At 43.3% G+C, this 16,812-nt stretch overlaps 1 protein-coding gene across 1 annotated transcript in view; it reads right to left on the minus strand.

The window, feature by feature from the left end:
- LOC138351679 (putative golgin subfamily A member 6-like protein 3) overlaps positions 1-16,812 on the minus strand; it is a 104,046-nt gene that overhangs the window by 17,740 nt on the left and 69,494 nt on the right. The gene's annotated exons all lie outside the window — the stretch shown is intronic.

Genomic DNA, 16,812 nt, shown 5'->3' on the forward strand with positions numbered 1-16,812 from the left:
CACCCTGGGTCTTCACCATACCCTCCTGTCAATGTAAGCATCTTCACACCATACCCAAAACACCTACACACACCATACCCATCATATTCATCACACTCAGTATATGGATCTCAGTATAGTTATGGAAGTGAAAACTACATGGAATTCTTGTGTGTTTTGTCACGCGAGTATTCATCATCGCCTGGCTCTCATCAATGCTCAACCGATCAACCTGACCACCTTGATCTACACAACACCAAGGACTGTAGGAAACTCAACTTCATGTACAACATGCCAGCATCTCCTTAGAGATCTGCTTCTCAATTTTCTCATGCTCTTGCTGCCTATGTTGTCAAGGATGTGGATTACTGGGCTATTGTTACTGCTGCACAGTTTTGAATGGTGAACATGACTTGTAATTTGTGTAAACCTTTTTATTCTAGATATTAGTTAAAATTCAGTGGAATTTGGATTTTTTGTTGAGCATGCAAGAATGTAGGTCACAGTATTGATGTAAAATAAAATATGAATAATATTTGGTCATGCTCACATAGAACTGCTTGAATGTCATTTTGCCTGACAACAATACCTGTCACAGAGTAAACACGTACAAAATGTCACTTCAGGATTGTTACGTACCCAGTCTGCCATGTCTAAGATAGTAACTTTAATCTATCTTATTTCATAGTTCCAATTTTGCCTTGGCATCACACTAAAACATAAGTGGTATGCTTCTGAAGTGGCAATTGTTTTCCAACTCCTGCTTGCCTTACCTGTTGAATATGTCAAGAGGGATGTGGTTTGATAACACATTTTGTACGTTTGAGTGGGGTAGTTAGGAGTAATATTAATACATCCTCCTTCATGTGTGAGGGGGCTATTGCCTATTATTGTTATGATATATAAGCAAGTGTAATATTGTTAGATTTGTGACATGACCAGTAGTGTTTAGCCAAAGGTAGCTTTTTTACAAATGTTTCTTTAATTGTGATGGAAAATGTAATGTTTAAGAAACTATCAAATTACTATTGTTTACTATCTTTCCCTATTGTTTAAAATGCAAGATTGTATATTAGACAAAAATTTTTTTTAAGTTGACAGATACATTATTAGCATTATTAGCCATTAGATAGCCTGGTGAGTTGAGAGCCATTGTATTAGATGGCTGACAGCTGAAAAATCCGGGCTCAACAGCTGATACTGGGTCCAGCAGACACAATTAGGTGAGTACATATGCTCTCTCAATAATGTTCTCTCACTCTTATATTCACCAAGAATAATTCTAGGCTTGTACTTTAATTTTAAAATGATGTAATAATGTTCTTTCAGAGTTTTGGTGAGTAAAAAATATAGTCATAATAAGGCATTAGAACCATCCCTGTGGGAAGCGTCATCAACAACAAATCTAATTAATGTTGTGGATAGTTTGCTTGATTTTGTTAGTAGTGTCTTATATATGAAGAAGTTCCTTTGCATTTGCACTGTTTCTTCCTTGATAAATTCCTTCAGCATCTAAAAGTAATTAGCCTTTCACACTTTTAATTAAAAAATATCTAGAGAGATATGGAAAATAGAAGTAAGCATGGGTTATTACTTATTGTAAGTGACTGCTGTTCCAGGCAAAGCTACTATCTGTCTGCATTTCATCCTCATCTTCAGATGATCAGAATTTGCACATTTCCATTGTTTCTGAAGAGATGAAAAGTTGCTTAAGTTCAAGGTTAAATCAGTTACCAACTATATTTTCATTTACTTTGGTCAGCAGGATAATGTTTCTCTTTCCAGTCAAAAACATCTTGACTTTTTATTGAACTCAAGAAAACTAACGATATTTGTCATAGAATATTTTTTATGAATGTTATTCTTAATAAGGGCACACTTGTGTATTCTGTGCTGGAGTCGGAAAAATATTTTGTAAACCAGTCTGATTATTATTCAGTCCAGCCCCTGTTCACCTAGCAGAAAATAGGGACCTGGGAGATAGACAGTTGCTATGGGCTACTTCCTGGGGATGCGTGTTTGTGAAAATTAGGATTAAGGACTTGCCCGAAACATTATGTATGCTAGTGGCTGTACAAGAACGTAAGAACCCTTGTATATATAAATAAATAAAACATAAATAAATTATGACAAACTAAGGGATATATAGCTGCTGCTCCAGAAACAAGCTTGTACCAAATTATAAAACTAACATTTGCCCTTCTCAGGAAAATTCCAACTTGGGACCATTGGACAGCCAAGAATGTTAACTTCTGATGTTATCGCCAATAAGAATAAATCAATATCTTTGCAAAACATTTTAGTAATTGGAGTCATTATCTTTATAGATACATTATTTTTCTATAAATGTATAGACAGTACATCTTGCATTTTACTTGTATCTGATACATTATCATCTATATTTTCAGTGAGCTGGCAAATGCACTCTATTTCACACATTCCATTCCTTCCAAATGTGGTTGAGGGGCTAAACATTAAAGAACTTAATGTTAAGGAATAGACTAGAGGAGAATTGGAAAATATGAAAGTTCTGAAATTGACCTTTAAAGCACAATGATTTGTAGAAAGACAAAGAATGTTAAATAATATTAAGGTAGGTGATAGATTTATCAAAAGAGAACAGGGCCCCCATTAAAAACATATAAAATATATAACAAAATTAGCATCGGAGTGAGGGGACAAACTAGTTTTTCTTCAAAGTGACAGAGCTCAGAAAGTGCATGAAATGGTATACTATAGGGCAGGGGTGGGCAACCTCTGGCACGCATGCCAAACTTGGCACGCCGATGACTTGTCTCTGGCACGCAAGAGCATAGGTTACCCTAAGCACAGACAAAAAAAACTACTTTCCTTGGGGTATAAGCTTACATGCCATGACAGTATATGTACGTCCTGGTGGTGAAGAGGTTTAAGCTCTACAAAGCTAAAGAGGTCTCAAGAAAAAGAAGTTGATCTTGTTGCCATAGTTACCTTTTTTTTTTACGTCATCGATCATGCCGATGTATGATGATTCCCCTCTATTTACTTTGGCTCATATTTTATGTAATAAGCCTTTCTAACCTAAAGGCTGCACCCATAACCATAGTGTACACTGACAATCATATCTGTGAAGGGTGATGAAGTATGTGAAGAGATGGTTGCTCTTGCATCACTACCTGAGCGTACTACCGGGGCTGAAATATGTAAAACAGTTGTGAACGAATTCTCTACTCGGCAAATTGACATTTCAAAAGTAGTATCCGTCACAACAGATGGTGCCCCAAACATGACTGGTGAGAAGGCAGGATTTGTAAATCTGTTTGCAAAAAGTGTTGGTCATCCACTGATTGGCTTCCATTGCATCATACATGAGGAGGCTTTATGTGCAAAAGCTGGCCTAAAAGAACTGCAAGAAGTGATGCAAACAGTTACCAAGGTTGTTAATTACATTTGTGGTCGGCCTTTAAATAAAAGACAATTTCAAACTCTACTGGATGAGGTAGAATCTGTGTATAAAGGACTGAAAATGTACAACCATGTTCGTTGGCTTAGCAGAGGCTTGGTTCTGAAACGATTTATTGAATGCTAAGATGAGATAAAGCTCTATCTGAACGACCAACAAGTGTCATACCAGGAATTTTCTGACATCGTGTGGGCTTGTAAACTGATGTTTTTTGCAGATTTTTGTGAACATTTAAATGAATTGAATATTAAGTTACAGGGCGCTGGTAAGACACTTGATGTTATGTTTTGTTACATAAAGCTTTTGAAATGAAGCTTAAAGTTTTTTAGTGTTGTAGATAATGAGAGATTTAGATACTTTCCAAACCTAAAGCGGTACATCAGTGATCTAAAAGATGACAGAACTGACCACAAATGTCTTCAAAAGCTGTTTGTAAACATTATCGAGTCAACAGTTTGGCAGTTCTCTACAAGATTTGCCAAATTCAGAGAACTGGAAGACACAGTAAAGTTCATCAAGTTTCCAGACAGCATCAAAATGGATGAACTAAACTTGCAAATGTTTTCATGGATAGACATGGATGATTTTGAGAAGCAGTTGATTGAATTTCAGAGTAGCTCAATTTGGAAGCAGAAATTTGTTGACCTTAGAGTTGACTTGGAAAATATTGAAAGAGAGAGATTAGAGATGAAAGTAGCAAAGAGAAATGCGGAAAACGAAGTATTAAGGACTTGGAATACTATTCCAGAAAATTATGTCTGTTTAAAAAACCTTGCAAACCATTGCTAACCATGTTTTCGTCTACATATGCTTGCGAATCTTTGTTCTCAATTATGAACTTTGTTAAGTCTCGTAACAGGAGTAGCATGACAGATGAAACTAGCGCTGCATGCATATCTCTCAATGTTACTAAATATAAACCCGATGTAAAATCTCTGTCATTAGTTATGCAGCAGCAGCAGAAGTCTCACTGACAGTATATAAAAGGAGTCAACAAGTTTTTTATCTGTTGTATTCTATTAAAGTTACAAAAGCTTAAAGGCTGTTGAAATGTACTTCTGAAGGTTAAATAATTTTTTTTCTGTTTTTTTTATATTATGTTTTACTGCACTGAGGTAATTTATTATTTTTTCGTTTAAAAAGTTCTTAAGAGATACCAAATATGTTCTAAAAAAATGGTTGGCACGTGGAAAAAGTTTGTGTCAGAGACTTGGCTGATTTTGGCACGCACTCTCAAAAAGGTTGCCCACCCATGCTATAGGGAAACATGACTGAACAATTGGTACTGGACATGGACCAAACATGGGAAGCAATTGAAACTAAAAGGATGGCTAATCAAATTGCAATATAAAACTTGTACACACAAGTATAAATCAAATTATCTGCTATATGTCATATAGTTCACTTTAAGTAGCTGGGTATCATTGATTTGATGGAGGCCAAATTGAAAGAGATAATTCTAAATATGGAAGTCGTTGAAAAGGGCAACTCATTGCAATGTGGAGAATTGGTAAGACTTAGTTAGAAGAGTGGAAGTACAGTAATATAGAAAAGAGTCACTAAAACTAACTACATAACTAAAAAAAAAATATAATATAAATTGATTATAAATACATAGGGAAAAATATATTATTGTATGTAGGGGCCTCACAGCTGAGTGGACAGCGCTTCGATTTCGTAGACCTGAGGTTCGGGGTTCGATGCCTGGTTTAGGCAGTAACAAAAGGGCAATATTTTTCACCCTGATGCTTCTGTTCACCAAGCAGTAAATAGGTACCTGGGAGTTAGATAGCTGCTACGGGCTGCTTCCTGGGGGTGCATAACAAAAAGGAGGCCTGGGTTGCAGGGACGCTGAACACTGAAATCAACTCATGATAACAACACCATATCCATCACCACGTACACACACACTATACCCATCAACACAATCTCACACCATACTCATCATATCCATCACACCATATCAATCACCACCTACACACACACACACCATGCCCATTACCACCTACACACACGATACCCATCACCCCCTACCCAAATCCTTCCGGGTCTCCACCATACCCTCCCATACTCCTGTAAATGTATGCATCTTTACATCATACCCTTCACCACCTACACACACACCATCCCGGGTCTCCACCATACCCTCCTGTCAATGTCAGCATCTTCACACCATACCCATAACTACTTACACACACACCATAGCTATCACCACCTACACACACCATACCCATCACCACCTACACACACCATTCCACATCACCTACACACACACCATACCGATCATCACCTACACACACCATACCTATCACCAACAACACACACCATATCCATCACCACCTACACACGCAATACCCATCACCTACACACACCATACCTATCACCACCAACACACACCATACCCATTACCTACACACACGATACCCATCATCACCTACACACACCATCCCGAGACAACACCAAACCCTCCCATACCCTCTTGTAAATTTATGAATCTTCACAACATACCCATTACCACCTACACACACACACACACACACACAGACAAGAGGCACTGAACTACAGGCTAGTGTCCTTGACTTGTATACCATGCAAGGTGATGGAGAAGATCGTGAGAAAAAACCTGGTAACACATCTGGAGAGAAGGGACTTCGTGACAAATCGCCAAAATGGATTCAGGGAGGGTAAATCTTGCCTTACAGGCTTGATAGAATTCTACGATCAGGTGACACAGATTAAGCAAGAAAGAGAAGGCTGGGCGGACTGCATTTTCTTGGATTGTCGGAAAGCCTTTGACACAGTACCGCATAAGAGGCTGGTACATAAGCTGGAGAGACAGGCAGGTGTAGCTGGTAAGGTGCTCCAGTGGATAAGGGAGTATCTAAGCAATAGGAAGCAGAGAGTTACGGTGAGGGGTTAGACCTCCGATTGGCATGAAGTCACCAGTGGAGTCCCACAGGGCTCTGTACTCGGTCCTATCTTGTTTCTGATATATGTAAATGATCTCCCGGAGGGTATCGATTCATTTCTCTCAATGTTTGCGGACGATGCTAAAATTATGAGAAGGATTAAAACAGAAGAGGACTGTTTGAGGCTTCAAGAAGACCTAGACAAGCTGAAGGAATGGTCGAACAAATAGTTGTTAGAGTTTAACCCAACCAAATGTAATGTAATGAAGATAGGTGTAGGGAGCAGGAGGCCAGATACAAGGTATCATCTGGGAGAGGAAATTCTTCAGGAGTCAGAGAAGGAAAAAGACTTGGGGGTTGATATCACGCCAGACCTGTCTCCTGCAGCACATATCACGCGGATAACATCAGCGGCATATGCCAGGCTGGCCAACATACGAACGGCATTAAGAAACTTGTGTAAAGAATCATTAAGAACTTTGTATACCACATATGTCAGGCCAATCCTGGAGTATGCAGCCCCAGCATGGAGTCCATATCTAGTCAAGGATACGACTAAACTGGAAAAGGTTCAAAGGTTTGCCACCAGACTAGTACCCGAGCTGAGAGGTATGAGCTACGAGGAGAGACTACGGGAATTAAACCTCACTTCGCTGGAAGACAGAAGAGTTAGGGGGACATGATCACCACATTCAAGATTCTGAAGGGGATTGATAGGGTAGATAAAGACAGTCTATTTAACACATGGGAAACACGCACAGGTGGAAACTGAGTGCCCAAATGAGCCATAGATGTATTAGAAAGAACTTTTTTAGTGTCAGAGTGGTTGACAAATGGAATGCATTAGGGGGTGATGTGGTGGAGGCTGACTCCATACACAGTTTCAAGTGTAGGTATGGCAGAGCCCGATAGGCTCAGGAATCTGTACACCTGTTGATTGACGGTTGAGAGGCGGGACCAAAGAGCCATAGCTCAACCCCCGCAAACACAACTAGGTGAGTACAACTAGGTGAGTACATCATCACTTAAACACCATATCCCTCACCACCTAAATACACCATACATATCTCCACCTACACACACTATACCACTAACAACCTATACACACCATACCCATCACCACCTACACACACCATACCCATCACCACCTACACACACCATACCAATCATATCCATCACACCATATCGATCACCACAATATCCATCACCACCTACACACATAATATCCGTCTCCAATTAAATGGAATGGACTAAGTAGTGATGTGGTAGAGTCTGACTCCATACACAGTTTCAAATGTTGATATGACAGAGCCCAGTAGGCTCAGGAATCTGTACACCACTTGATTGACAGTTGAGAGGCTGTCAACTTTCAATCAAAGAGACAAAGCCTAACTCCCGCAAGCAAAATTAGATGAGTACAATTAGATGAATACACCATACCCATCACTACCTACCCACATCATACTTATCATCATTCACACATCATACCCATAACAAGCGTCATGCACTATACCCATCACCACCTACGCTCACCATACCCATCACCACCAACACTCACCATATCCATCACCACCTACACACGCACCATACCCATGACCACCAACACTCACCATACCCATCACCACCTACGCTCACCATACCCATCACCACCAACACTCACCATACCCATCACCACCTACACACACACCATACCCATCACCACCAACACTCACCATACCCATCACCACCTACACATACCCTCCCAGGGTCTCCACTATATCCTACAATACCCTCCTGAAAATGTATGAATCTTCAAATCATACCCATTACCATCTAAACACAACATTCACATCACCACCTACATGCACCATATCCATCACCAAATAAACACACCATACATATCAACACCTACACACAATATACCCAAAACAATCTACACACACCAAACACATCACCATCTACCCACATCATACCCATCACCATCTACACACCATTCTCATCACTACCTACATGCACCATATCCATCACCACTTAAACATACTATACATATCACCACCTACACACACCAATTCCAAAACAATCTACACACACCATACCCACCACCACCTACGCACACCATACCCATCTCCACCTACACACACCATACCCATGACCACCAACACACGCCATACCCATCACCAACTACACTCCCCATATTCATCACCACCTACACACACACCATACTCATCACCACCTAGACACAATATACCTATCACCACCTACACACACTATACCCATCACCACCTACACACACCATATCCATCACAACCTACACACACCATACCCACCACCACCTACACACACCATATCTATCATCACCTACACACACCATACCCGTCACCACCTGCACACACCATACCCATCTCCACCTAAACACACCATATCCATCACCACCTACACACACCATATCCATCACCACCTTCACACACCATACCCATCACCACCTACACGCAACATACCCATCACCAACTACACACACTCTCGCGGGTCACCATCAAACCCTCCCATACCCTCTTGTAAATTTATGAATCTTCACAACATACTCGTCACCACTTATACACAATACACACAGTTGTTCAATAAACCCTGAACTATATGTTTAACACATTTCTAACCCTGTCCAAGTAGGACAGAAGAAAATGTACATATGCTGATTAGCATTGTAAATGTATGGCCACGTATGTGGTAGAAAAAAAACTAAACTCACCATAAATATCTGCACCAACACTCACCATACCCATCACCACCTAAACTCACCATACCTAGCACTGCCTACACACGCACCATACCTATTACCACCTACACACACCATACCCTCATGTCAATGTAAGCATCTTCACACCATACTCATCACACCATACTATTATGTTATGTGGAAAGAGAGGGAAGGAAGAGGTGGGGGTGGTGTATCTCTGCTGGTAAGAAAAGGATGGGATTTTGAAGAGATGGATATTCAGGGCTGTGAAGGTTTCAGTGACTACATAGCAGGTACAGTAACAAATGGAGGGAAAAAAATTATAGTCGTAGTCATATATAATCCACCACCAAATGACAGAAGACCTAGACAGGAATATGATAGAAACAACATGGCCACCATTAACATAATAGAAAGAGCAGCTTCTGTTGCTAACAGGAATGGATCTGGACTACTAATTATGGGAGACTTCAACCATGGGAAGATAGATTGGAAGAACAGAGACCCGCATGGAGGACCAGAAACATGGAGAGCTAAGCTGCTGGACGTGGCAACAAGAAACTTTCTAAGCCAGCACACCAAAGAACCAACAAGAATGAGAGGAGAAGATGAACCAGCAATGCTTGATTTGATATTTACCCTAAATGAATGGGATATAAGGGAAGTTAAGATGGAAGCGCCCTTGGGAATGAGTGACCACAGTGTATTGAACTTTGAGTACCTGGTAGAGCTAGGACTTATCTCCCCCCAAAAAGAACTAGGAATCAAAAGGCTGGCATACCGAAAGGGGAATTATGAACAGATGAGAAGTTTCCTAAGTGAAATACCTTGGGACACAGACCTCAGAGACAAGTCTGTACAGGGTATGATGGACTATGTTACCCAAAAGTGTCAGGAGGCAGTAAACAGGTTCATCCCGGCCCAAAGGGAAAAATCCGAGAAGCAACAGAAGAATCCATGGTATAATAGGGCATGTATGGAAGCGAAGAAACTGAACAAAAGGGCGTGGAGGAACTTCCGGAATAACAAAACACCAAAAAGCAGAGAGAAATACCAGAGAACCAGGAATGAGTACGCCAGGGTGAGAAGAGAAGGAGAGAAATTTTTGAAAATGATATAGCAAACAAAGCCAAGACCGAACCAAAGCTACTCCACAGTCACATCAGAAGGAAAACAACAGTGAAAGAACAGGTATTGAAACTTCGAACAGGCGAGGACAGCTATACAGAGAATGACAGAGAGGTGTGTGAAGAACTCAACAAGAGGTTCCAGGAGGTCTTCACAATAGAACAAGGTGAGGTCACTGTGCTAGGAGAAAGGGAGGTAAACCAGGCGGCCTTGGAAGAGTTCGAAATTACGAGAGAGGAGGTCAAGAGACATCTGCTGGATCTGGATGTTAGAAAGGCTGTTGATCTAGATGGGATCTCACCATGGATACTGAAAGAGTGTGCAGAGGCACTTTGCTTGCCACTCTCCATAGTGTATAGTAAGTCACTGGAGACGGGAGACCTACCAGAAATATGGAAGTCGGCGAATGTGGTCCCAATATACAAAAAGGGCGACAGGCAAGAGGTACTGAACTACAGGCCAGTGTCCTTGACTTGTATACCATGCAAGGTGATGGAGAAGATCGTGAGAAAAAACCTGGTAACACATCTGGAGAGAAGGGACTTCGTGACAAATCACCAACATGGGTTCAGGGAGGGGGTAAATCTTGCCTTACAGGCTTGATAGAATTCTACGATCAGGTGACAAAGATTAAGCAGGAACGAGAGGGCTGGGCTGACTGCATTTTCTTGGATTGTCGGAAAGCCTTTGACACAGTACCGCATAAGAGGCTGGTACATAAGCCGGAGAGACAGGCAGGTGTAGCTGGTAAGGTGCTCCAGTGGATAAGGGAGTATCTAAGCAATAGGAAGCAGAGAGTAACGGTGAGGGGTTAGACCTCCGATTGGCATGAAGTCACCAGTGGAGTCCCACAGGACTCTGTAATCGGTCCTATCTTGTTTCTGATATATGTAAATGATCTCCCGGAGGGTATCGATTCAATTCTCTCAATGTTTGCGGACGATGCTAAAATTATGAGAAGGATTAAAACAGAAGAGGACTCTTTGAGGCTTCAAGAAGACCTAGACAAGCTGAAGGAATGGTCGAACAAATGGTTGTTAGAGTTTAACCCAACTAAATGTAATGTAATGAAGATAGGTGTAGGGAGCAGGAGGTCAGATACAAGATATCATCTGGGAGAGGAAATTCTTCAGGAGTCAGAGAAGGAAAAAGACTTGGGGGTTGATATCACTCCAGACCTGTCTCCTGCAGCAGATATCAAGCGGATAACATCAGCGGCATATGCCAGGCTGGCCAACATACGAACGGCATTCAGAAACTTGTGTAAAGAATCATTCAGAACTTTGTATACCACATATGTCAGGCCGATCCTGGAGTATGCAGCCCCAGCATGGAGTCCATATCTAGTCAGGGATAAGACTAATCTGAAAAAGGTTCAAAAGTTTACCACCAGACTAGTACCCGAGCTGAGAGGTATGAGCTACGAGGAGAGACTACGGGAATTCAACCTCACTTCGCTGGAAGACAGAAGAGTTAGGGGAGACATGATCACCACATTCAAGATTCTGAAGGGAATTGATAGGGTAGATAAAGACAGTCTATTTAACACATGGGAAACACGCACAAGGGGACACAGGTGGAAACTGAGTGCCCAAATGAGCCACAGAGATATTAGAAAGAACTTTTTTAGTGTCAGAGTGGTTGACAAATGGAATGCATTAGGAGGTGATGTGGTGGAGGCTGACTCCATACACAGTTTCAAGTGTAGATATGATAGAGCCCAATAGGCTCAGGAATCTGTACACCTGTTGATTGACGGTTGTGAGGCGGGACCAAAGAGCCAGAGCTCAACCCCCGCAAACACAACTAGGTGAGTACAACTAGGTGAGTACAACCTTCACTCACCATACCAATCACCACCTACACACACAATATACATCATCACCTACGCACAGCATAACCATCACCACTTACACACAACATAACTATTACCACCTACACACACCATAACCCATCTCCATCTACACACACCATACACATCACCATTAACACACGCCTTATCCATCACCACCCTCACTCACCATACCAATCACCACTTACACACACCATTCTCATCACCACCCATACCCACCATACCCATCACCACCTACACACACCATACCCATCACCTCCAACACACACCATACCCATCACCACCTATACACACAATACCCATCACCATCAATACACACGCTCCCAGGTCTCAACCATACCCTCCCATACCCTCCTGTCAATGTCATCATCCTTGCACCATACCCATCACCACCTACACACACACCATACCTATCACCACCTACACTTACACACCATACCCATCAGCACCTATACACACCATACCAATCACCACCTACACAGACCATACCCTTCACTACCAACACACACAATACCCATCACCAACTACACACACCATACCCATCACCACCTACACACCATACCTACAACCACCTACTCACACAACACATATCACGATCTACACACACCATACGCATCAACACCAACACACATAATTCCAATCACTACCTACACACACTATACCAACACCATCTGCACACACCATACCCATCACCACCTATACACATCATACCCATCAGAACCTTCACACACCATACCCTTCCCCACCAACACACACCATACCCATCACCACCTAAACACACCCTCTCGGGTCTTCACCACACCCTCACATACCCTCCTGTCAATGTACGCATCTTCACACCATACCCATCACCACCTACACACACCATACCCATTACTACCTTCACACATTATACCTATCACTACATACACACACCATACCCATCACCACCTACACACACCATACCCATCACCACCTACATACACCATACCAATCATATCCATCACACCATATCGATCTCCACAATATCCATCACCACCTACACACATAATATCCATCTCCACTTAAATGGAATGCACTAAGCAGTGATGTGGTAGAGTCTGACTCCATACACAGTTTCAAATGTTGACATGACAGAGCCCAGTAGGCTCAGGAATCTGCACATCACTTGATTGACAGTTGAGAGGCGGGACCAAAGAGCCAAAGCTCAACACCCGCAAGCACAATTAGGTAAGTACAATTAGGTGAGTACACCATACGCATTACTACTTTCCCACACCATACATATCATCACCTACATAAACCATACCCATAACAGCCTTCACACACCATACCCATCCCCACCTACGCTCACCATACCCATCACCACTATCATTCACCATACCCATCACCACCTACACACGCACCATACCCATCACCACCTACACACGCACCATACCCATCACCACCAACACACACCATACCCATCACTTCCTACACATACCCTTCCAGGGTCTCCACTATACCCTCCCATACCCTCCTGTAAATTTATGAACCTTCACATCATACCCATCACCACCTACACACACACACGTTATCCATCACAACCTAGGCATACCATACCCATCACCATCTACACACACCATTCACACCACCACCTACATGCACCATATCCATCACCAAATAAACACACCATACATATACACACCTACACACACAATACCCAAAACAATCTACACACACCATACACATCACCACATACGCACACCATACCTATCACCAACCACACACATCTTTCTCATCACCACCTACATGCACCATATCCATGACAACCTAAGCACATTATACATATCACCACCTACACACACCATTCCCAAAACAATCTACACACGCCATACCCATCACCACCTACGCACACTATACCCCTCTCCACCTACACACACACTATACCCATCACCACCTAGACACACCATACCTATCACCACCTACACACACTATATCTATCACCACCTAGACACACCATACCTATCACCACCTACACACACTATATCTATCACCACCTACACACACCATACCCATCACCACCTACACACACCATACCCATCACCACCTACACACACCCTCCCGAGTCTCCTCATACCCTCCCATTCCCTCCTTTCAAAGTAAACATCTTCACACCATACTCATCACCTCCTTCACTCACCATACCAATCACTACCTACACACACACAATACCCATCACCACCGACACACAGCATGCTCATCACCACCTACATACACCATACCCATCACCACCTATACAAACCATACCGGTCATCACCTACACACCCCCTCCCGGGTCACGACCATACCCTCCTTTACTCTCATGTCAATGTAATCATAATAGCACCATACAAATCAGTACCTACACACACGATACCCATCATCACCTACATACACTTTACCCATCACCGTCTACACACACCATACAAATCGAAACTTACACACACCATACCTATTATCACCTACATACGTCATACCCATCACCACCTACACTCACCATACGTATCATCACATACATACACCATACCCTATCACCAAATACACACATAATAAACATCACCACCTACACACACCATACTATCACCATCTACACACATAATACCCATCACCACCTACACACACCATACTCATCACCACCTACACATACCATACCCATCCCCACCTACACGCACCATACCCATCATCACCTACACACACACACGTTACCCATTACCACCTATACACACTCATCATACCCATCAGAACCTACACACACTATACCCATCACCACCTACACACACCATACTCATCACCACCTACACACACCCTCCCGGGTCACCATCATATCCTCCGGTCATTGAAAGCATCTTCACACTATACCTATCACCACCTACACACACCATACCCATCACCAGCTACACACAGTACCAATCACCACCAACACACACAATACATAGTGGCTAACCCTAACCTCCCTTTTCAAGGGTAACATAGGGGGTGACCCCAACCACCCCCTTCAACGGTAACATAGTGGGAGACCCTAGCCATCCCCCATTAAGGGGTAGCATAGGGGCTGACCCCAAACAACCCCCCTTCAACGGTAACATAGTGGCTGACCCCAAACCCCCACCCCCCTTCAAGGGTAACATAGGGGCCGACCCCAACCCCCTCCCCCTCTTCAACGGTAGCATAGGGGCCGACCCCAACCAACCCTCCTTCAACGGTAATATAGTGACTGACACCAACCACCCCCTTCAAGGGTAACATAGGGGCCATAGGGACCGACCCCCCCCCCTTTAAACGGTAGCATAGGGGCCGACCCCAACCAAACCCCCTTCAAGGGAAGCATAGGGGCCGAAGCCCCCCCCCTTCAAGTGTAACATAGGGGCTGACCCCAACCACCCCCTTAGAGGGGTAACATAGGGGCCGACACCAACCACCCCCTTAGAGGGGTAACATAGGGGCCGACACCAACCACCCTTCTTCAAGGGTAGCATTGGGGCTGACCCAAACCACCCCTTTTCAAGGGTAGCATAGGGGCCGACCCCAACCTCCCCCTTCAAGGGTTACAAAGGGGCCGACCCCAACCTCCCCCTTCAAGGGTAACAAAGGGGCCGACCCCAACCACCCTGTTCAAGGGTAACAAATGGGCCGACCCCAACCTCACCCTTCAAGGGTAACAAAGGGGCCGACCCCAACCACCCCCCGTGAAGGGTAGCATAGGGGCCGACCCCAACCACCCTGTTCAAGGGTAACAAAGGGGCCGACCCCAACCACCCCCCTTTAAGGGTAACAAATGGGCCGACCCCAACCACCCCCTTCAAGGGTAACATAGTCCTGTTCGACCCGTTCCACTTTGCCTCTGTACATCTCTATGTCTCTGTACGTCTCTCTGTCTCTGTACGTCTCTCTGTCTCTGTACGTCTCTCTGTCTCTGTACATCTCTCTGTCTCTGTACGTCTCTCTGTCTCTGTATGTCTCTCTGTCTCTGTACATCTCTCTGTCTCTGTACGTCTCTCTGTTTCTGTACATGTCTCGTTCTCTGTACATCTCTCTGTCTCTGTACATCTCTCTGTCTCTGTACGTCTCTCTGTCTCTGTATGTCTCTCTGTCTCTGTACATCTCTCTGTCTCTGTACGTCTCTCTGTTTCTGTACATGTCTCGTTCTCTGTACATCTCTCTGTCTCTGAACATCTCTCTGTCTCTGTACGTCTCTCTGTCTCTGTATGTCTCTCTGTCTCTGTACATCTCTCTGTCTCTGTACGTCTCTCTGTTTCTGTACATGTCTCGTTCTCTGTACATCTCTCTGTCTCTGCACGTCTCTCTGTCTCTGTACGTCTCTCTGTCTCTGTACATCTCTCTGTCTCTGTACGTCTCTCTGTTTCTGTACATGTCTCGTTCTCTGTACATCTCTGTCTCTGTACGTCTCTCTGTCTCTGTGCGTCTCTCTGTCTCTGTACATCTCTCTGTCTCTGTACGTCTCTCTGTTTCTGTACGTCTCGTTCTCTATACATCTCTCTGTCTCTGTACATCTCTCTGTCTCTGTACATCTCTCTGTTTCTGTACGTCTCGTTCTCTGTACATCTCTCTGTCTCTGTACGTCTCTCTGTCTCTGTACATCTCTCTGTCTCTGTACATCTCTCTGTCTCTGTACATCTCTATGTCTCTGTACGTTTCTCGTTCTCTGTACATCTCTCTGTCTCTGTACGTCTCTCTGTCTCTGTACATCTCTCTGTCACTGAACGTCTCTCGTTCTCTGTACATCTCTCTGTCTCTGTACGTCTCTCTGTCTCTGTACATCTCTCTGTCT

The sequence above is a fragment of the Procambarus clarkii genome, chromosome 50 (genome assembly GCF_040958095.1).
Source record: "Procambarus clarkii isolate CNS0578487 chromosome 50, FALCON_Pclarkii_2.0, whole genome shotgun sequence".
NCBI classification, from domain to species: domain Eukaryota; kingdom Metazoa; phylum Arthropoda; class Malacostraca; order Decapoda; family Cambaridae; genus Procambarus; species Procambarus clarkii.